The sequence below is a fragment of the Apteryx mantelli genome, chromosome 7 (assembly GCF_036417845.1).
Source record: "Apteryx mantelli isolate bAptMan1 chromosome 7, bAptMan1.hap1, whole genome shotgun sequence".
Taxonomy (NCBI): Eukaryota; Metazoa; Chordata; class Aves; order Apterygiformes; family Apterygidae; genus Apteryx; species Apteryx mantelli.
Genome location: NC_089984.1, coordinates 29,667,468 through 29,688,878, shown reverse-complemented (window position 1 = coordinate 29,688,878; position 21,411 = coordinate 29,667,468).

Below are 21,411 nucleotides of genomic sequence, written 5' to 3'. Positions count from 1 at the left end.
CATCTGCAAAATATTGAGAAGGAGGGAAGTGGATACAGCCCAGGAAGCCCAGGGGAGTAGAAAGGATGCATAAAATAAACTCTCCACATTAAACATCGTCAAGAATCTTCCTCCCTCATGGTATGCAAAAGCATCAGTGCCACTGAGCACGCAGAGACTGTGCTAGCTGCATTTACAAAGGGGTGGGGAAAGATCCCTGTATTTATCACAGGCAGGTTTTAAAAAAGTGATCATAAAACCAATGCTTTAAGGCTGCATGACTCTTGTTACACTGGAGAGTTGCTGTGGACTTTGGGCAGCAAGGTTGGTTAGAGATCATGAGCTCCCTCTTTACAGCACTTGCAAAATCACCCCATCTTCCCAAAGAAAGGCAGGTCAGTGAGCTAGAGACAGGGACACATCTGTTGCCACTTTTGTGGGAGGGAAGTACTTCATGTTCCTGAGCCCGGCCACTCCTGGAGGGTGGTTATGGTCCCTGGGTGAGCTTCACCTCTTGCCTCTTCCCTCTCCTCCACCCCGTGCTCACTCCATTTGCTTTGATTGCACTGATTGCCTGTGAAATGCCCAACACAGACAGGCCTGTTCCTGATGGCATTTACTGTTACTGGTAATCTGAACTACGCCACATCTCCTGCACTCGTAACTTTGTCAGGAAGCCTGTTTTACACAGTGGACAAGTGAACGATGTATAGAGAAGAAAATCCCCTAATTTTTTGATGTGCTAATGGAGCTGCTCCTTTAGTCACATGGCAGCACCATGAGCTTTGGTGTTGAAGGCCCTGGGTTCAAGGCAAGCTGTTGATGGAGTTGCAGGGACCACGTGTGCATTTCCCCTGCTCTGAGGGAGCTGTCAGGGAAGACGTCTGAGCATCTTGCAGTTAGCGAGTTGCAGCTTTTCCTCTGGCCTGGGTCTTGCCTCACAGCTCAGCCCTGGGAGTCTTTGCACCCTCCTGCCCTGAGTCTTGGAGACTGCTTCTCTGTGGCAGCCTGGTCTGGGGGACACAGCCATGACCCCGGCAGCCCAGCACCTTCCTGGAGACAGGGCCAGCAGCTCTTCCTGTCTTTTCTGTGGGCTTTGTCCTTGCTGAGAAGATGCAGATGTGGAGGGAGAGCCAGGTACTCCCTGAGTGGGCACAACCGTATATGTGCTGTCTGAAAGGCATCTGCGTGTTTTTCTAGGGGAGGGAAGAGGATAGCAAATACCACCAAATTAGTCCTTTTCTGGCATAGAAGAGCATCTACCACTGCTGGTCGCCTTGTCAAAGCGAAGGGACAGTGCCAGTGCCAGCTGAGCTTCCAGGAGGGGGCCAAGCCCCAGTCTTGTGCTGGATCCTCCCTTTGAGCCCAGCAAACAGCCTCCGGCTCAGGCCATGGGAGATGAGAGGAAGAAGAGAGGAGAGATTTGTTCTGTGAAATTAATGGAGTGACATCGGGTGTTAATAGCCTATTTACCAACATCTCCTCCTCTGTCTTGCACTTAATCAGGGTGAGTGCTTCCTACCCACGGCTGTGCCCACAGTGCTTTCCCCCCATTTGTTTTAGACTCCCAGAGGAGGACCCCGCTACAAGGGGAATGGGAAGGAATGGAGTCCAAGGGACCAAGACCCAACCAGCAGGCTTACCACGTGCCCTGACTCAGTTTGCTGAAGTCTCAGACCCACGTGCACTCACTCCCAGCTTGTCCATACCCTCTTGCAGGAAAGATGAAGTTGAACAAACCGTTTACACTCCAAGTGGATTAGCCAAATTGCATTAAGCCCCCACGGGGACACCCTTGTTCACAGCCTTCATTTGATTTCTCTTTCAAAAGCCCACCAAGCTGAATGTGATTACAGCCTCTTAATCCTCCGCACACATGTCTGCGTGAGGTTAATGCGGTGTAATAGATGCCCTTTACAAGTGCACGCGCGTGACTATTCCTGCGTGGCTAAATCCTTTAGCCCAGATGTTCAGCTGATGTAAACTCAAAGCACAGACTCTGAGTGCTACTGCCTGGCCAAAGAGCTGCTCTCAGAGCTAAAATATTGAGGGGAAAGTGCAGTTTTGTCTTCCCAAGGCCTGGCAGCAAATATGTGTCACAGACAAGAAATGCTGTGGGTACTCAGCCCCTGGACTGGCTCGACTCCCACAGCACTGAACACCGTTGGCAGGCAGCTGATCCCGTCTAGGATCAGGAGGGCTTTCCTGGAGGTTACCTAAGTCCCAGCTCCAGCAGAAGTGCTGCCCTCTTGGCCTGCCTCTGCCTCTGGCGTGGTCAGCCAGCTGCCTCGGGCACCCCCTTGGGAGCACCCGCAGTCCCCTGCCCCAAGGTGGCTCTGCCCTGGATGGACGGGTTTGCTTTCAGCACAGCATCGCTTTCCTAAGGCAGAAGCTACAACCAAAGAAAGCATCATTGCAGCCAAACAGCAACACTGGAAATCCATAGAGCTGCTCAGCTCATTAGTGCAAAGCTGTCCGGCTCCGCCCAGCCAGGCATGGGAGATTGTAAAACACAGGGAAAGAGGTTTAAATCGGTTGCCTTTTGTAAGAAACCAAGCTAATGCTCACTTCAGGAAGGGAGAGCTGCAAAAGGCAGGGGGAAGCATTCCCCCAATGCACCCTTTGCCAACACCTATAAAGAAGCCCAGGCCTCAGTGCACTGGGGTTTGCACACATTCAGTGCATGCACTGTCCAGAGAGCCTCTCCCTTTTCCAGGTAAAAAAATTACCCCAAAGCATTCATACCCATATGAAATCAAAGTCTGCCACAGCGAGATTTGCAGGGTGCTCCATTTAGGGAGAGAAACTGGCTGTGGTTCAGCCCTATTATTGTCAAGAAAAATTCAAAGACCTTCTTGTCCAGAGACAAGGGGCATGAAATCACAGGAGGTAATTTCCATAACTCTTTCAGCCAGCATTCAGCATACAAGCTTTCTTTTCTCAAAGTCAGACCGCCTGCTAGGGGAGCAAATCCGTTCCCCTGGTATCTCAGGACTGTATCACATAATCCCCTTAATAAAGCAATCAAGTTCCAGACTAAAACCAGCTAGATTTCTACCCTGCTGAAAGCTTTTTTCCAAAGCATTGCTAGTAGGAAACTTCCTTAAAATGTGCTGCTTTTTGCTGGACTGACCAAAAAAAAAAAAACCAACAAAAAACCCAACAACCCTGCAAAAAGTAAACAGTAAAAATGTTATTTCCCCATGGAAAATCTTGGTTTTGCCAGAATGATATTTTCCATTAAAAATGTTTTGCTGGACAATTCCCCACAAGTCGAGCTGCTGCATCACTAATTTCAATCGAATACAGAAATTCTTGTTTCCTCTTGTTCTTGAACTTTTACTCAAAAGAAGGGATGGTTACAGATTTGTCTGCCTCCTTCGCCAGCAATGTAATGTCACCCATCAGGGATGCTCTGCTCTGTACGAGGAGCGATAGCTATGCAAAACTGGCACGGCTCTTCCCGCAGCCAGCACTCCCCAGGCAGTGGCATAATCTCTCATAAGGCTGCCTCAGCTCTCAGAGCCCCCTTGATCTCCAGCTGGTTTTTGGAGATGTTCATTTTCCTAAGCATAGCTCTAACAGTGAGGCTGTGCTGAATTTCCAGATAATCAGTATCTAATTGGATTAGGAGCTGATAATATCTTTGACCTTTTTTAATGGTTTGTCTGGCCTGCCTTTCTGCAAGACTGAGGCTTAATTTTAGGCAAGAGTTTTTTCCACAAGTGAAGCATGACCCTGTTAACCTCTGGATTGGAGAGGTGACCTTCCCTCTCCCCAGCATCTCTGGAGCTATTGAAGAGGGTGATGTACACCCAGGCTTTCATACATGCGTGCACACATCTGTGTGTAAACATAGAATGAACCTATCTGCAAAACTCAGATTTGGGTCTGATTTTCAGTTATAGCTGGGGCGACGCAGCACTAACTCCACAGAAACTACAAGTCAAAGGAACGCGAAGCTCTTGCGAGGTTGGCATCCCTGTCTGTGTCAACAGCATGAGTCACCTCTCCTTTTCACTATCTCCTCTGCATGCAAAGCTGGGCAAATTAATCGCCAGTGTGACAAAGGGGCTAGAAACCGAGATAGTGGGTGTTCAAGAGACGAGCACGGGGATGCTCGTATGCTGTTGGGAACACGTCTCGGTCTTGCTCACCTGCTTCCATCTGCGTAGCTAGGTGTGTGCTCCCACACACCTGAGCGGGTACCTACAGCGGCCAAACACAGCTAAGCAAGAGACAACATGTTTGAGGTATACGTAACCCATATGGATCACTAATATACTCCGTGTAAGCACAGAGATCACAGCTACAGTCAGATGGCACTTCAGTTTCCTTCTCTCTACCTTCTCAGAGCTTCCACATCCATGACATTCCCTCTGGCACACACACAAACTTCCCCCTTTCTCTCACCCATGCAGACCCCTCTGCACGCTACAAAATCTTCTCGCTGTAGGAAGGCTTTTAGACCAGCCTTCACAGCCCATTCAGTGGGGTACTCGATGGGCTGAATTTTGGGGCATCGGGATTTAAAGAGACACAGGGAGGAGGAGGGGAGAGAAGGCTGCTTGATGAACAGCAGATGTTGGTGCTCATCGGATGGAGCTGTTAATTTAACTGGAGTTTATCGAGTAGCAATTAGGTGGGGCCTCATTACTGTAGCCAAGCGGCACAAAGACGCGCTGTAAAAACCCAGGGAAGAGGGATGTGCTCTAGCAGAGTCGTAGCCCTGATGTGGTGTTCAGGATCTGGAGCTGTGAGTCCTCTCACTTGCCAAGAGGTTCTTCTCCCAGGTGGTCCTAGCTGGAGTTTGGGCACCTGAGCCCAGCTGCTGGCCTTGTCTCAAAGTGGGAGGCTGCAAATACAGCAAGGGGTGATGAGTGTGTGTGCTCAGGGGAGCAGAGGCTCTCGGTGGAGGATGGGGATGAAACGAAGGTCTAAAAATGGTGGCTCTAGTGAGGTAGCTTGGGTAAGGCAGGCAGGTCTCTGGCTTAGCCAGGGAGAGGGCCAGAGGCAAGGCAAGAAGGAGGAAGAGGCTGGTGCCTCATAAAAAACATCCAGGGGTCCCAGCCTGCCAGAGGACAGGACAGGTTGTCTCTGTGCTTTGAACATCACATCACCCCAAAACAAGCAGTGCAGGATCCTGGCAGGACGGGTTTCCTTTTCCTTGCGGATGTGCCAGCCAGAGACCATGCATTTGACTGTTGCTCCTCCAGCAAGCTCAGGGGCCGTGTCTTCACCCCTCTGCTGCATGGGGTGGTCCCATGGCTTGGAGGAGAGTCAGTGCTCTGCTCCTGATGACTGGGGACATAAGCCCCACCAAGATCCTTTCCCAAGAAAGACCCAAAGGTCTGAAGGCAGATTTCCTGATCCCTACTCAGACCCCTCTTCTCATCCTCCCCTTGCTGCCTGGTATCCCATGTCTCTGTGGCCTGAGTCAGCACAACCGGAGCATTTGGGGTGGCTTCTGCACCTGTGCAGAGAGAGGACAAGGGAGCTTTACCATGCCTGCATGGTTGCATTTTAGCCTTGCAATGCCCAGTGTAAAGGATGATCCAAGGAGAGGTCAGAGATAGCACAAGCAAGCCCTGAGCAGAGCTTATTCCTAACGCAGGCCACACACACACACACACACACACACACACAAACACACACACACACACACACACACACACACACACTCCTAATGACAACATTATATTTTGTTTTCGTCCTGGGGGAAAAATCAAATCATCCAAGTTCAAACACAAACAAAAACTTCTGCTAATGAAAAAACTGCCAAACTAGAGCACAGCAGGGATTTGGAGGGTTAAAATGTTTGGGTTTAATTAACTGATTAATTAAGCCCTCACATCAGTCTCCATCCCTGCAGCCCTGTGATGGCAGGAGGGATGTGTCAGGAGTGTGCTCCCAGCAGTACGGCGCAGGAATGCTATGGGGAAGGTGCCCAGCAAGGGAGTTTTATACACGCATTTGGGCTTGCGGGGTGAAAGTCAGCTGTGCCCTGCAGGATTTGTGTGAGACACCCTTGTATCTCTGCTCTGATTGGAGTGGCTGTGCGTCGGGGCTACTGACTGCTTTGAGATCTTAAAGGAAAAGCACAGGCTTCCAAAACTGGAGGAGTTTTACTCCATGGGGGCATGGGGCTTTCCTTTGCTCTGCCCTGCTGTGAATGTGACCGCAGCCATGCTCTGCCCAACAACCTGTGGTTCCCACTGCTCGATCACCCCTGGGCATTACAGTGTGGTCTCAGAGGACAGTAGCTGGACTGGCATTTTGCACCGACCTCCAGCCCTATCTGAGTTTTAAGGTTTGAAATTCTTGGGGGGGATCCTTCATTTCCATGAATGGCCAGTCTCACTGTGGGCTGTGCTGGGATAAGAGAAAAAAAAATACATGATGTTTTCAGCTTCTTCTCCTGGCATGCCTGGTCCCAAAATCACCAAAGGAAACCTCCCCATGCTGTGAGACCACTTGCCTGATTCCCACATCTGGTCTTGGTAGGAAGGAGTCTAACCACCAACTGTGCAACTCAACCAGTGGATCATCTCAGGTGTCTGAGACCGTGAATCTGCACTGTGATTCTGTATGTGAAGCGCAAGTGGAAAAGGAGGAAATATGCATGGAAACAGCAGTGGATAGAGTATGTCCAGGCAGATTAAAATAGCCTGTCTTGGAGGTGTCCTTCTGAGAGTGGATGACACTGTCTTAGCCTGTCTCACATGTTTTTATTTTGCTGAGTACAAGCAGAGAGGGAAATGATAACCGGAGCTCAGCAGCCCACCACGGCTCCACAGCTTTATGCTATAAACAAGGCATCAAGTTATTGCATCCACCAAATTCTTCCCTGTCTTCTGGTCTACAGAAGTGCATCGCTCAGGCTATGTATAGTGTTGGCCCCTTTGGAGCATCTCGTATTTTCATTAAAGCCTTGTCTCCTGGATTCTGTGATTACATTGGAGGCTCTGCTTTCAGAAAAAAATCAAAGGGTATTTTTAGCTGAATTGGTATAAAGAAAAATTTAAGATTAGAGTCTGAGTGTACCTAAAAGGAATGAGCTGATCTATTTTGCATAAGAATTTCTTATGGTGGAAAATGGTTACTCCAACATGAAGATTTTTCTGACGGAAATACTTACTTTGGTACAGGTTTTAAATTATTTTAATCAGGAGAATCAAAGCAACAATACAAATCATTCCAGATCAATAATCCCAAGCAAAGCAGTGATTTTCATTTTAAAATGTGGCCAAAACATCCCACTTCTGAGTTACACTTTCACTAGCAAAGCAGGGATTTTTCTTGCTGGTGTTTTCACTTTTCACATCTGCTGTTTAACTGCAGTTTGCAATTTGGAGACTGCTTTCTTTTGCTTTCTGACATTTCAACTTTCCATTCTGATTCCCCACAGAGACTGGCTTGCAAGTGCTAAGATTTCTGGCAAGTGAAGGTTTCCTTTCCTTTTCTTGCCTAGCTAGGCTGAAGAGCCAAGGAGCAAATAGAAAGAGCTCCCAGCTCCAGGCCAAATGCCCTGCTCTGGGCACGCCCGTGCGAATGCTGAATTGGCGCTGGCTGCCTGGAGGGCCCCAGGCCCGTCCTGAGCGAGATCTGCGAGGACGTGCAGCTCCAAGGAGCTGCAGGTGGGTGCCCCGCGACTGCTCGCCTGGGGAGCTCTGCCTGCAGAACGGCTCGTTGCAGGGGCACGCTGCTGTCCTACAGCAGAGAAACAATTTCCATACCATAAACGCCACAAGTGTCTCCGTTCACATTGCTCCTTACCTGCGATGGAGATAAAACCACAGGATGGAAAAAAATTTACTGTTCATCAAGGGGCAAAATAAATGGCATGGGCCATAAAGTCTGCAGCATCCACACTTGAGTTCAGAGGAGTTTACCCAGGAAAATGACTCATTTCTGCCATTCTCAGGGCTGGATCCTTAAGCAGCTGAGCTCACCTGGGGGCATGGGGCAGCTCTCCTACATGGCACAGGCTCCTTTTCCAGACCTGAGCTCACCTGATGAGAAAAGAGGCTTCTTATCACCATGCCCCGAACAGCAGCAGCGCCTACACGCCTGCTCTTTCCATTCACTCCAGCTGTGCCCCTGAGGGTCCTTGCGGTCCACGTAGGATCGTGCCTAATTCTTATTCTTTGTGAGTTTACTGTGATTGCAGTAGTGCCTGGAGTCCCCTGGGGAGGCGCAGGCCCTGCTGCTGGAGCCACTCTGTATCTCCAGGGCACCAGACAGGTCAGGATCTAAGCAGACAAGATGGATGCACAGTGCAGCAAAAAGAAACGCAGCGACTCCCATTTCAGAGACGGGAGAAATGGAGCAGAAAGAAAGATTAAGGCTTGGTCTCCTCCAGAAAGTTTTGCTGACAAAAGTTGCAGTGCATCCATGAACTGGCAAATTCCCTGGGTGTGAGGGGACCGGGCAGCAGGGTCAGGCGTCCCCTTTGCAATGCTCAGCTTCATCGCTGTGGGGAAGTATCCAGGCACAACATGCAAGCCCTGCGGTGTCCCAGCATGGGGAACAGACATGGGAGAACTGAGGAGGCGCCAGGCTGCAGCCAGCCGTGAGCTGGAGATGTGAATTCATCCACTGGACTTGTCACTGATGACTCTGCCACGGGGCAAACAACTTTGCTGCTCTGTTTGGGGGTATGGCAGGACTTTATACGGGCCATGAGACGCACTGATGTGGCAGGAGGCCAGAGCAGCCCGCAGAGGATGCTCCAGCTGTTCAACCACCGTTCTTCCAAAGGGATTATCTGCTTTGGGGAGCAGGGACGGGTGACGGCAGAGAGCCAAGGTCAGCATGTGTGGGCTGCTACGCCACACGATTTGGGGAGAGGAGAAGGGGAGGAGAGCTCAGGAGCTGACGCAAGAGGCTGCTGATGTGAGTCACAGGCAGGCTGCTCCGAGCGCAGGGCCGGAGGCAGGGGGGAGCTGCCAGCGCGGCCTCCTGGCGCAGAGCACTGACACTTCTTTTTGTTCAGCCTGACAGCGAGCACCTGGTACGCCCACACGCGGGGCTGCCGGCCGCCCCCCGCCCCGAGCGCGCGCGCGGGCTCACACGCGCTCACGCGCAGCCCCGCAGGTTGGAATCAATGCAAACATATGCTGCCGTTAATGTGAAAATCACTTCTGCAAACATGGGGGTCTCGCTATTCATGGCCTTCCCCTCTCCCTGCAGGGAGGAGGGGGGTCAAGTGCAGACCTTTTATTTGAAATCCCTCCTTTTCAGAGCCTGAAAGGGACAAGGGGGAGAGAGGGGGAGATGGATGAGGTTGACTCGTGATAGGGAAAATGGGACAGCAGCCCAGACTAATCTTTGGGAGCTGCTCTCCTGCCATGAACCATGTTAAATCTGCAGTGCTGCTATCCTCTCTCCCTCTCTGAACACCCCCCTGGTGCTACTGGTTGTGCCTTTGCTTAGCCCTGGCAAATGCAGGAGGAGCACAAGGTACTCAGGAGAAAGGTAGCAACCAGATGCCGCAACAATGGGCGCCCAGGTAACAGCTGAGAGGGACAAATTTCGAAGTGGGTGACACATTCCTCCTTCACGGTCAAAGCACTGCTGGTGTGGGGTACCCAGTTCCCCCCAAAGCATAGCAAACAGTTTGGCCAGTCCTGGTGCATGCGGGCCTTGTGCACTGAGCTGCACAGGGCTCATGTCATTAGAAGTCAACGGAGCTGGCAGTGCTGAGCTGCCCTGGGGGATATCAAGCCCCTGAGAAACCTGCCTCCTCCTGGACCATCTCCTGGGCACTGTATGTGCCACAGCTGGATGCCAGCGGCTCCTGAGGAAGACCACAGTGGGGCAATGCTGCAGGAGAGGGCAGACCCAAGTCCTTCCTGGCCCCGAAGTGCCCAGGAGCAGCAGAACAGGGCAACTCTCTCTTGCCCTGCAGAGCTGTGTGAGTTAGAAGATAAGCCAGTCCTCTGAATGAAACTCTTCATCAACAGGGCTGAACCCTACACTCTTCAACACCAACAGAGCAGGTGCTTCACTGGAGACAGCAGCAACTTGCAAGTGCCAGCCTGGCACTCCTGGCCTGGAGTTCATCTCTCAGCCCTGCAGTGGGGGCCCAGAGCTGTGCCCACAGCCTGTCCCAGGGCGCTCGCATTTAATTCAGGCATGGCCTTGGGGAGGCTTTGGTGTGTTCATGCTGCCAGATATCAGTGGAGGATGCGGACCAAAGGTGTCTTACCAACGCCATGAGACATCTCTAAGGTGCCTTGCACCACTCTGCCTCCAGCTCACCTCTGTGAGACGGGCCGTGTCCCTTATCTATTTTATACAGAAGCAGCTTTATGTCATCTCTCTTTTGAACTGTCCCTGGCTGCTGCTGTTGTACAAAGAATCTACTACATAACAGTAGTTTCGGTGCATGGAAAAATACCTTTTCTTCTGCGTCTTGTTTCTCAGCCCACCCGCCCTGCCACTGCACTTTGCTTTGAGGGGGGAAATTTTCCTGGCTCAGCTTTGTGCCCCCTCAGACTCATCTCAAGCCAGTTGGTACTTTATAGCTTCTCCACTTTGTTTCTTTGTGGTGTCCTAGCTCAAGCACGTGTGCTGAATTCCCCAGCATCTGGCCTTCCTTGATATCTATCTGTTGGAAGCTGAATGCATCTCTGATTTGGGAAATCAATCACACTTAATTGAAGGGTGATTGTTTTCACATACGAGCCTGCCACATCACTTTCATCTTTATCACATTCCCTTTCTCTCTGGGTTTTGTGTGACAAGATACTGCAGTGCAGGAGGGAAGAGGTCGCTGACCTTGGACCTGGATATAATTGAAAAAAGAAGGGCAGTGTCTCCTTTCTTTTCTTGGGTAGATCAGTTTGCGTTTTGTTCAGCTGTTGGATGGAGCACGTATGTGTGCACACAGAGCCATGTTTAATCCAGTCCTGCACAGGGCCATGCTGTGATGACATGCGGCACAGCGAGCTGGCACCCAGCGTGGCTGGTGGTTCTTGCAGGGCCATGTGGATGGTGCGTCTGCTCCATGCAGCACAGCAGGGGAGGGGAAAAAAATCTTATAAGATTTTGGTCAAGTCTCTTTCCTGGTCCCTCCTGCTCCTTGCCTGTTCACACTGGAGACTGTCCTGCACATGGACTGAGTGTCTCTTTAGTGGTACAGTGCTAAGCACAGCTGTGCTGATTTCCCTCAAGAGCCCCATAATAATGATGGTCCATGGGCAACCCCTCCCGACGGGCCTCTGCAAGGAGTTGTGCTCAAGCCCAGTCTCATGTGGATGCCTGTCTTGTCATCCCACTGGGATGCACCAGTCCGAAGGATGCATAAGCTCTCAGCATACAGACAGAGACGTCTCCTTGCCTGTACCAGCAAGCTGAATTGCAAGCTGTTCCCCAGACTCCAGTTTGAAGGTCTCTATAGTATTGACTTTCTCGCACTTGGAAGTGCCTCATTTATCTTATGCTCTGCATTTGTCTTTCCTGCCAGTGCAGTAGTAAGCGACTGAAACTCACTGCCAGCTTTTCTCCCTTAACGACATACCACATATGCAGACAAGTATTTGAATCAGAAGCCTGGAGTCGGTCCTCGCTTCCTCACTTTGGAGAAATATATCTTAATGCCGTATCCCTCCTTTGCAGCTTGTTCCTGGCCCTGGCAATGGAACAACCCAAGCCCCTAACATTAGGAGGGCTGTGATCCAGGGCATGCCCCAAACTTGGACTTATCTGAAGGCTGATGGTGTCAAAGATAAGGCTTCTGCTGGCTTTGGCAGCTCTTGGACCAGGCAGCCCCAACGATCTCTGACTTTGGTTCTTTTCCATTGCAGTTAGATTTCTTCCTTCCACACGGGGGTAGAGCATTTCCAAGCACAGACCTGATACAAACCTTCTCCCCCAGGCAAAATGTCTTTTCTAGATAGCATGGGAGGAATTTAAGGTTCCTCAGGTTGCAAGACTGTGGTGCCAGGTTTTTCTTAGGTACCTCTGGCGTAGGCCGCTCTTTCTGACAGGTGCTGACAACTGGCAGCCCAGGCAGACAGGCCTGAAAGGGGTAGGAGGGTTGGAGCTTGTGTGATGGAGCTGTGGGTTTCATTGATTTCTAAATAAAGCCTTTATCAAGACACAGAGCCTCACTTCCCCCCCAGTTTTGCAAAGCTGTTGTCTATCTCTGATGCAGCTGCCAGGGCAGAAAAAAGCAGCCGGCATCATTGTAAAAGCATGTACAGAAGCAAAGGGACTGGTGGGGAAGCTGGATTTCTTCCCTTGGTGGAAAAGAACCACAGAGCCCCAAACGCAGGATAATCCTGCCGTGTATCCACTGCCTGGCTCTCCCTTGGTGCCAAGTCACCCTGCCATGCTGAGGATGCTCTGCACCCACTGGGCCTGCTCCCGTATGGATGGGATCAACCTGCTTTGTATTCAAAATGAACTTTGCAGCATTGGTGGGGTGCACAAACAACCTTTAGCAAAGTCATAGCAGAGCTGGGCAAGGAGGTACATAATGTTCACCAAGGCTGTGGCATGCAGGCAGGACCAGGGAGTGAACCAGGTCTCTGGGGCGCTCTTAGGAGGTCACTGTCCTTTCCAAGAGCTCCTTTCTAAAAGTTGCCAGGAGTGATTGTATGGAACTGGCAGTATGACCATTCAGAGCAAACTGTGCATCTTTGGTGTCTTGTAAAATGGAGCCTTCTCCATCACCTTGTGGGAGGTGGTGGACTCTCTCAGTCCTGGGGTAGTAGAGGATGAACCAGCTCCCTGCCCAGAAACTGGTATGTTCTGGAGCAGGGGGATGGAGCAACCAGGCCAAAAGCGCTGATCCAAGCATTATTTGCCTCTGGTACAAAATGCTGGTGAAAAGAGGTGGAACATTTGCAGATTTTCACTAAAAAAACAAACACCCTGAAAATTTGAAGGCAATTTCATAATTGCTCTTATTCTTTTCAGGCTTTTTTCCCTTCTTGGCAAAACACAGTGAACACAGACACTTCCCATCATCAAAATTCCCCCATAGAGGGTAAATATATAGCCTGCTGTGCTGAGCAGAGCCGAGCGGAAGGAGAAACCCTTCCCGTTCCCTTGGCTCAGGCCAAGAGGAATCGGAAACTGCTCGCTGAGGGTCTGTCTCTGTCTGACCAGCTCTCAGAGGGAGCAGGGGCTCTCCAAAGCACTTCCAGTTTGCCTCTTTGTCTCCATAGGATGCCAGAATCCCTGCTTTTATCAGCGTGAGCACAACCTGCCATTTTCACCCCTGTTTGGGGAGCTCGGTGTGGCCTGGTCCCGGTAGCGGCCAACTTCGACTGGCAGAGGGAGCCACTGGGGCCTTCGGAGAGGCTGAGCTCCTTCTGAGCTGGTGGGAAGCAGAAACCACAGCATAGGTGTGCGCAGCACTGGACCACAGGGTGTCCTGCAGATGTCCCCACGAGAAGGAGCATCCCTCCAGCCCTGAGGCAGCCCGAGCATCTCGTCCCCCTACGAGCTCTTCTGCTGCATCTGCCTGCACGAGTCAAGAGAGCAGAGCCAAATCCCTCCACCCTCATCCATCAGCAGGGATGGAGGAGCCCATGGCCTCCCTCCTCCTACCCCCACTGGAATTTGATTTGGACATACAAGAAAAAAGGAGCTGTTGGTTAAAATAAGAGCTGCTTTTCCAGCTACCGAGGGACCCCCCTCTTGTGACCTGCAAGGTGTTGCAATCCCTCCCTGCCAGTGGCCTGGATGGTTTTCACCACACATGCTCACACCTTTCTCCCTCTTCCACAGTGCTTATCGCGAGCGTTTTGGTAGAACTGCCCTTGTCATATAAATCTAAACATAATTCTCTCTTTCCTGTTAAGCTAAAGAAAATAAACGTGTAGGGCTGTTACTGGAAGCCAAGCTGTAGGACTGCCCTAAATTCTCTTCTTATTGAGTCTGGGCTGAAAATCACTCAATTCTGCTGAGGACACACATCTATGCTTGCACACACAGGGAGGGAAGGCGGGGGGGGGAGGGCGAAAGAAAGAGAGCGAGCGAGCGAGCGCGAGAGAGAGAGGACGCAGTGTGTATAAATATCTCCAGCTCTCTAGATAGTCGGCAGATTTATTCCGCTGCCAAGCCTGCAGAAAATTGACTTGTTTCATGGAGGCAGGCTATTGACACATTACCGCAAGGAGGGTTAGGAGAGAAAGCGGTGCGGCTGGCGCCCCTCTATTATACGATAATGTAATCAGCATTGTGGGAAATGACTGTGGGTAAAATGGCATCGCTGACATTTATATTAGAGGATATTGATGGCAGGAACTGTGACCACATCTATCGTACCTCCCGTTTGCCAGGATTGACACAGACGGCTCTTGTTGGCTGGATTTCCTCTCTCTCTCCCTCTCTCTCTCCTTCCTCTTAGCTCCGTTGCTCACTGCTGTCACTGCAGATAGATAATTGAAAAATGGATCTCACCTTTCCAGCAAACAGGAGTGGTTCAGGCAATTACTGCAGAGGTTATCTACTCAATCTCAGGGCCTCGTCTCCGAGAGAGATTCAGAGGAAATTGGATTTTACATGGATGTTTTATTCTGCAAGGGCTTTAGTATAAATAGAGGCAGGGAGACACCAGCAGATTGTATGGCTGAGAATCACATGCGGCAGGGAAAAGTGGGGTTTTGATGGAGGGGCTTGACTGTAGGTGTGGCGGTAACACCATGCTGTGGCCCTCTGCAGAATTTCTGGTCTTGATCTGCTTGTTTTGAGGTTGCTGCTGGGTTTTTCATGGTTTGGGTGTTTTTTTGTTTTTTTTTTTTTAAGGCAGAGGATAAACGAAGCTAGCTCCCACTCATGGCCACCTGACTACATTTTGCCCCTGGAATCTAAAAATAAAAAGAGTTGTTCCCAAAGGAAATAAAGGCAAACAGATGGCAAAATGCTCTGAAGATGAGTGAGCAGAGGAGAGCAAGATGTACTGAAGGCTCCAGAAAATGTCTGGTTCTTAAAGGAGGGGAACCACCCTCGCAGAAGGGATATTACCCAAAGACCTATCTCCCATGAGAGTCCTTGAATTAGAACAGGTCTTGAACTGGCTGGTCAGATGGGAGGAAAGAACTTGCCCATGGTCCTTTAGGACGTGCTGTAATGCCAGGGTTTGGGCTGTGCTTGGTTGAAGGCTGGCCCTTGAAAGCAATTTGCAGCTGGTGTCCTCGCCCTTGGAGATTGCTGAGCAGGGGAGGCCGGGGAAGGACCTTGAGGGTCGTGGTGACTCTGTATGCCAGGAGCAGGCAGATCACCATGGGGTTTGGAGCACACGTGTGCGTGCAGCACATGTGAGGTGTAGCACAATTGGCCTTGGCTTGAAAACCTTCCTGGGACTTCACCTGTGGAAATCCGATGTTGCGAACAACAGGACTTAATTGTCATTACTGTAGGACCTTTAAAACTCCATGTGTGAACAAGCCTTAGTATGGTAGGTTCTGCACAAACCCAGATTCAAAACAGAGCTCTAGCTAACCCAGGGTCCCTGCTGTGTTCGTGTTGGAGGAGATAGTAGGACCTCATGTAAATGGATAAACAAGGGTGGTGAATTAACGATCCACTTCGTTTTACAGAAAGGGAACTGCGGAGGAGAGATCTGTCCCCACTCACACGGCGAGTCCGTGACACGGCTTCTGCAGTACTTTCCAGGTGTTTAACCACTCCACCATCCTGCCCTGGGATCGCAGCAAGAGTTGGCACATAGACCCTGAGCTGCGAGAGTATTGGCCTGGTACTGGCCTGACACATTCAGAGATCGCACATGTGTTGGGGGACGAGCTTGCTTTGTGACTGCCCTTGCTTCTTCTGCTCCGTGGATAAATAAGATACGTCACTATCCAGGGCTGTCAATCCAGCACCTTTCACCAGCACTAAATTCATTTTTAAAAGACATTTTTAAGATTGGAAAGGGCTACAGCCCTGAGGAAGACAGGCTATGGTAGGACCTGTCAGGAGAGGTCTGGGCAGACTTCTATGCAATGGTCAGCCTAACTCAGAGCTGCTTCTCAGGAGCTCAGGTGGGCACCATCCACCACTGAGCCCTCTACCAGCACTCAACTGTGCATGTGTGCATTGGCACATTCACCCAACTTTTCGTAGGTAATATACAATATATAGTGTGTTTGCACATGTGGCCAAATACTGGTGTATGTGTGTAAAAGCAAAGCGCCCTTGCTCCATCCAGTTGGTTTTATTCCCAGCCAGCGCAGGATGTGTAAGGACACAGTTTTGTAGTAACAGCTCTTGAACTGTTATGCCAGATGGGAGCTGCGGGGCTGGTTTTGAGGGAAAGCCAATTCGGCACAGCATCAGATAGTGTCTTCAGCCAGAAAGGCACCTCCGAGCTCTGCCGTGTCCAGCAGAGAGCCGTGCCTGGGTTGGGGGCTGCTCCTCCCACCCCTAGGTCTCCACACCCCGCCATGCACTGCAGTCCTGCTGTCTGTCATGAGCTTTTTCGCACTCTCCTCTGCCTGTCCCCTGATGTCAGTGCTAGAGGTGCTCATCTCTCTGGCTGATCAAATCATTCCTGACGTGCACAGCAGCAGCCTCTTCCTTGCTGTAAGACTGTCTCCAGGGTCCTAGGTGAGTTCCTGCTCTCTCTTCTCCAGGCAGCAAGAAGGCAGGGATGGGGGAGGGTGGGGAGCAGGGCTAGGACAGGCTGCCCCTAACTCTCAGATCTCTTCTCCCCATGATGCTGAAGGCCAGAGGGCCCCCAGAGCTTATTGCCTACTCTGGTGGTTAATGCAGGGCTGGGAGATGAAGCCAGATGGCTTCAAATGAACAATAAAGCCCACATTTTTAAGCACAAGAGAAGCTGCTGGAGCTCATACCTAAGGCAGGGGTGGCTGTTACATTTCTGGAGATCCCTGAATCTGGTAGGGATGTTTTCTGGGAAGCCAAACAGAGATGATGCAGTTGAACATCAGCTGAAATTTCCCAGCCTGTGCAGCACACAAGCAGTTTGGGATTGGGAGAGTGGGGCCAAGGCAAGTAGGACTTTATGTTTGCCCTGTTTCTGCATTCATCTCTGGGCTTCCACTGGTGGCCATTAAAGAAAGCCTGGCCTCCTGCACAGGGACTCTGAAGCACGGCCATCTGGGTTCAGTGGAAAGCAGCGGCCATACTCCAGGCCTGGATGGGAGTCACAGACGGGCCAGGCTGTGGGCAGCAAATGAGAGGAGGAGGGAACTGGGGAATGTCACACTGGTACCAGCACGTCTGCCCAACTCTGTGCTGGGGAACGTGCCCAGATAGCTACACCCACCCAAATTATCCAGCTCAGAGAAAGTCCATACAGCCAGCTGTTTATTCCCCAAGCTCATAGCACCAGAGTGTGCACTGCTAGAAATACTATTAAATGTCCTTGCTGTGATGGGCAGAAGCCTGATGCCCATAACTTTTCATGCTACCATGGGGTGCAAAGAAAATGCAAATGCTTGTCTGCGAGTGATCCGTCTCAGTGATCTGGCAGGCCTCTCTGTGCTTGTAAAGGAAAGCCATCAGTCCACTGCTACTCTGGATGAGAACAGGGTCTCCAAAGGTTTTTTTTCTCTGAAGGATCACTTAATGAGCAAGGGCTGCCCAATTAACACCACCTGCATGACAATGCCCCTGTAATCAGCTGGTATCACATGAAATACCTTAAATAGATCAAGTCACAGCATTGTTACCTCTTCTTCAGTAGGACTCTAGGCTCTGATCCATTAGCAGTTTGGTCCTTTCCCTAGACACCCTTGGTCCTGGCACAGCTAGGAGAGTCTCTGTGGCCCCTCCAGCTGCATGAACAACTCATCCTTTCGGGGGAGCCAAAGCAGCCTGTGCAGAGCTTCACCTCTGGTGCCTGGGGAAGCTCTGGGGAAGAATTTTGGAAATGGTACCTGAGGATACCTGATCTGTGGAGTCTTCCTGAAACACCAGCTCTGAGGTCAGAACAATGCAGATTATTTCAATGCTGTGATGGTGCATAAATGCTTGTACTTTTTGTGCCTATAGCACAGGTGGAGGAGAGAAATAATCACAAGAATGGAATCTGAAATCTTTAAGTTCAGTTTAAAATGGAACACTCTCTTTCACAGATTTTTCTTTTAGTGTTTTGAAACTGTTTCCTCCCGTTTTCTTTTTCTTCCCCCCTCCTGTTTTTTTACTACTGAATGCAATACAGCATTAATGTCTTGGATTTCTGTACTTCCTTCTCTTTTATTTTTCTTCTTTCTTTTTCTCCAATCTGTAACTCTTTGAAAATTGCTTAGTTTAAAAAGAGCATGCACAGGATCAAAGCTGCAAAGTTTGAATTTTCACTTTGTCTTTACACATTTTCAAGTAAAGGAAATACTGTGAGTTCCTATGATGTGGCACAAAAGCTGCATTCTCTGAAGAATGGCAAAAACCTTCTATTTTGAGCTATAAATGATGTACTGAAAGAAGGTGAGGAGTCTAGGCATGGGGAAGAGCTGCTTTAAAACAGCAGCCAAAAAAATTTCAAATCACAGCGAAATAACATGTTGACTTCACTTCCTTCTGAAATTTTTCATTTAAAGAAAACTGCAATGAAATGCTGCTGAAATGACATTTTTGACAAAGTGCCATTTTTCAGCATGACCTCTTGGACCCACTCACACCAATGCTGCTAACTAGTTCTGCATTCATCAGAGCCTGCAGGAGCAGAGGGGAGCAGACCCTGTACTGATGAGCAGAAATGTTTTGGCTTGTCTGAGCCCCGGGGCAGCTTCCAGTGGAGATGTTCAGGCTGGGCTAGCGACAACTGCCTTGGACTCCCACAAGGCCACAGAAGAAAAGGTAGTGGCTTGCAGAAGCTTCACAGTCATCACCAGCCTGCTCTTGTTGATGCAATTTATTCCTGGGGACTGCTTGCTTCTGGCAGACTTGTACTGACATGGATCGGTTACATGCTCTGGAAGGGGAACTTGATTTTCAAAAGCTGTGGAACTTTTCATCTCCAAGTTGCTGGTCTCAGTGCACACCCTCAAGTTAGGGCACAGAAATCCTGCCTGCAGAATGCCAGGGTGGAAGTTAGGCTGTGCTGAGTAACGTGGAGGAGACAGCAAGGCAGGAGTCTGCTTCCCAAATCAGGAGGGGATGGGTGCCCAGGGTAGGATGAGAGACCACACTACTGCCAGAACCCTGGGGGCCTTTATTGACAGACTTCAGTAGGTCTGAACATCGTGAAAAGTCCCCTAATATGTTTCCTAAAAGATGAGTGGCTGAGCCAAGTGTCCTGGTACATTGTCTCCTCTATAGTCCCTCTAATTGCCTTGAATATGGTATTTGCTTTCATTGCTTGGCCTAGATTGCTGTAGACTGTTATTGCGTGCTTGCAAATAGCTGCTATGCTCCACCTTGGAGGAGGCTGCACTCAACAAGGTGGGGAGGCTTCAAAGGAGGAGGCTTTGCTGCTGTCTAAATAACTTCCTTGAAGTGGGGTGGATGCCATGAGACTTAATCTCTTTTAAAAGCTTTGAGCTTCCTTGGATGGAAGAGTACAATATTATTTTATTAGCATTACCATGATTGTTAGCTGCATTACTAATATGAATCTCAGTCATAATATCTGGCCAGGACCAAAAATGATGAAGCTTGACTAGCTGGCAGCTTTGGAGTTGGGTTTTGGGGTCTCAGGCTATGCCCCAAGACTTTCCCCAGCAGGCATGTAGGTATAGCTCACCAATGATCTCAGCCACCTGTAGGAGAGGAAATAGGCCCTGGAGACCCTGTACAATGTTAGAAGCAAGCATGTTGTTTCTTTAGAGTTAGTTTTCACTTGTATTGTCCTACTGTGGTGGGGCTTCCATCCTGGATCAGGGTGCCTCTGTCTCTACAGACTCAGAGGATGAAGATCAACCTCTGAATTGCTCCCAGCAGGAATGTGCTTGAAAACAAAATACTGGTGAGTTTTTGGGCGTGTGTCCTGCAGAAAGGGAATGGCTGAGTGTTCCCACCAGCAACCATCCCTAGCACTGAACTCTGGGGCACGTAAGAGCCATGTAACTTCTACAGCCCTGGCCAGCAGGTGGGGGATGTGAGACCAGGATCTTGGGCTGTCCTCTGAGCAAACAGACAGGAGAAACACTAATCCTGTTCCCTCTAATGTTTGCAGATGCATTTGCTCAGGCACAGAGTGAGTCATGTCCACCTGCAGCCCTCATTTGAAGACATTAAAAGGTCTGTGCTCTGCTCAGTTTGTTTTTAGTCTCCCTTCATGTCCTTTCCCCAACTGTGCCACCCTCTGCTCCTGATGAGAGCGGTCTTCTGTGGTTTCCTTCCCACCTATCTCCTGGTATCTGTTACATCCACCCTGGGGGTGGGAGGAAGGTGGGAAGGATTTGTGTCATTGATCAATAACTCTTTCCTGCCCAGCGAGGAACCTGACCTGCCCAACTTTATTGCTGCAACCAGATCCCCACTTGAGGGATGTTACAACAACCCGGCTCAGCCGCGGGGGCCAAAAGAACAAATACCTCCCTAACAGGCATGACTTTGGCCCGCACATGTCCCGCTCCCCGGATGGCTCCTCTGACAGAGGAAGCCCCTGCGAGGATTTACAAGGCCCAACTACTTCCTGAAATTGTCATTCCCGCTTGTTATCTTGCCATCCCGTCATCTACACCGGGTCCAGATCCCTGTTTGAAGGGAAAGGAGAGCTGAGGAAAGGAAGAGGGAGGAGATGTGAGAGTCCTGATAATCTGGCTAGTGAGCAGGGGGATGGGAGCAGACCCTGGTTAAGAAATATCTCAGTGCTCTGGCTGAGTCTTTTTACTACCTGTGATGGAAAATGAGTGCCAGCTGCAAATCAAGGATTTCAACAGCCTCTCTGAAGGCATGTCAAGCATTTTATGGCTGGAAATACATTCAGCGTTTATTATGGGCTGCCCACTGATCTTTCTGTTTGCACGCAGCGGCCAGGGCCTGTTCCCACCCTGCCTTTGGATGGGGAGGGGTCCCCACAAATTGATCGGTTTTCGGATGGCAAATTGATTGGTTCCATCTGCTGCTTCTCTCCTTTCCTGCTCCTGAGCAAGGGTTTAACCTCATGTCGAGACAGGCTGGCAGCTGATTCGGAGGGCAGCCTGGTCCTGCAGTAGGATGCAGCATATGTTGCAGACCTGTCAAATGTCACATGGCAACACTCGCCCCACGGCTCCCTCTGGGGCTCCCCTCATTCACAGCACTATGCCCAGACCCTCCTGTCCCCCAGCACTGGGCACATGTGAATCCCGCACCTTCATGAGAGGAGCACTCCATCATTTGGTCCCATGTGTGTGTTCTTGGGAAAGCAGGCACAGCAATGGGAGCTCAATGTCCTGGATATGGGAAACTACTGCAAAAAAAGGATGAAGTAAAATGGCTTTAGCATGTGCTACGAACCAACAAGCAAGCTTACTGGGAGCCTGGGTACACTGGCTGTTGGAGCAAACATCTCTTGTCTTCACT